We start from the raw sequence: 1,892 nt of genomic DNA, 5'->3' as shown, positions 1-1,892 counted from the left end.
GTCACCAGCAATTCTGTAGTGTCATTGAAAGAATAGATCAAAGAACACAACACTAAACATCATATTCTGCCAAGACTATGTGGGCTAGGCATTGGAGGAATGGTATTGTTACTGGGCGAGTAATCCAGAGACCCAGGTTAATGCTCTGGGGATCTGGGATCGAATCTGCCTGTGACAGATGGTGAAATTGAATAACAGTATCGAATTAAAAGTCTGATGATAACATTCTTGATTGTTGTAAAAACTCATCTGGTTCACTAATGTCCTTCAGGAAATCTGCTCTCCTTATGTGGCCTGGCCTACACGTGACCCCAGATCCACAGCAATGTTGTGGTTGATTTGTAAGTGCCCCCTGAAATAGCCTCACAAGACACGCAGTTCAAGGGCAATTGGAATGAGCAGTAAATGCTGGCCCAGCCAGTGACGCCCACCTCCCATGAATGAATAATTTTTAAGGCGGCTCATTGTTCAATCTGAAGACGAGTAAGAAACTGTCTCTTTGATTGGATTTGATTCATTGTCACGTGTACTGAGGTACAGTGAAAAGTATTGTTCTGCGTACAGTCCAGACAGATCGTTCCAGACATGAAAAAACAAAGTGCGGATCTTGGCAGTTTGCTTAGTTCACAAAAGAATTTAATGGCTTTGTAGACGCAGATTAATATTTTAATCACCATCCAAAACATACCGAATGGTAATGTATGCTCATATAGACAGACACAAACGATACTGTAACTGAATTCAAGGAAATAGCAGAGATTTAACTGAACCATCTTTTTGAAAGATTCGGCCTGAATGACAGAGAAACAGGAAAAGCCACTCAGGGAGATGAGGAAATCCAGGCTCAGTGCGGATTTGCTGTCACCCCTCCTTTCTTATACATGAACTGTATTTAGGCTGCAGAATGTTTCACACCAAAACACAGAGGGGTCAAATATAAGCAACACATAATTCTCAATTCACTTCCATTTAACTATATTTGACTTTGTTCAAAGGCTGAGTGTGGTCAAACTGAACAAAGATTCATGGGATTTCTGTTACCCAGTGAAACACTTTCTTTTCTTGGTCAGTCATGTTTGCAATTCAATGGTGTATATTTCAGAGTTATTCAGGGTGAAGACTCGAGAGCTATTCAATTCAAAATGAAGTCATATATAACAAATAAATATACTGATGTTCAACATTGAATAATGAAACAAATATTGAGTAAAATTGGTGGAAATCTTCTGTAGGAAGATAAGAATGATGCATTAATGATTGAACAGAGAGCATTATGCCGTTAGATATTTACTGAACAAATGCTGAAGTTCAATGTAAGTTCTATATCTTCTGGCCTTACAAGTTGAGACATCTGTTTTAAAGGAACAGCTGTCTTCATGTAATCAGTGACCTGGCCTCCCAGCCGAACCATTGAAAGCTGCAGCAAGACCGTGCAGTTGAACGTTGCACAGGGCCATTGGGTACTGTGCTGCCAGCTGTTTCTGTAGCATAGAGATTATCACATTCACCTAACGTGCGAAAGGTGCTCTGGAAGCCAGTGATTCTGAACAAACCTGTTGGACTTTAACCTGGTGATGTAAGACTTCTTACTGTGCCCATCCCAGTCCAACACCGACATCTCCACATCATAAATTAGAAGCATTTAATGCTTCTGCCAATTTCGAATCAGACTCGATGGATCGAATGGCCTCCTTCTGCACTGTCTGTTCTATGTCCTATATGTAGAAGAATTCAATGATGCAAAATCGTACTTTGAATGCGAGTCTTTGCAAGTAATTAAGTCTTCACAGGTCAAAACGGTGCGACTGGAGAGAGGGATAATCACAGGTTAAAGGGGTGTGAATTGTCTGAAGCCAGGACAGTTGGTAGGGTTTTGCAAGCGCATGTAATGT

Source organism: Scyliorhinus torazame, chromosome 5 (genome assembly GCF_047496885.1).
Source record: "Scyliorhinus torazame isolate Kashiwa2021f chromosome 5, sScyTor2.1, whole genome shotgun sequence".
Lineage (NCBI taxonomy): Eukaryota > Metazoa > Chordata > Chondrichthyes > Carcharhiniformes > Scyliorhinidae > Scyliorhinus > Scyliorhinus torazame.
Note: the sequence above shows the minus strand (reverse complement) of the source record.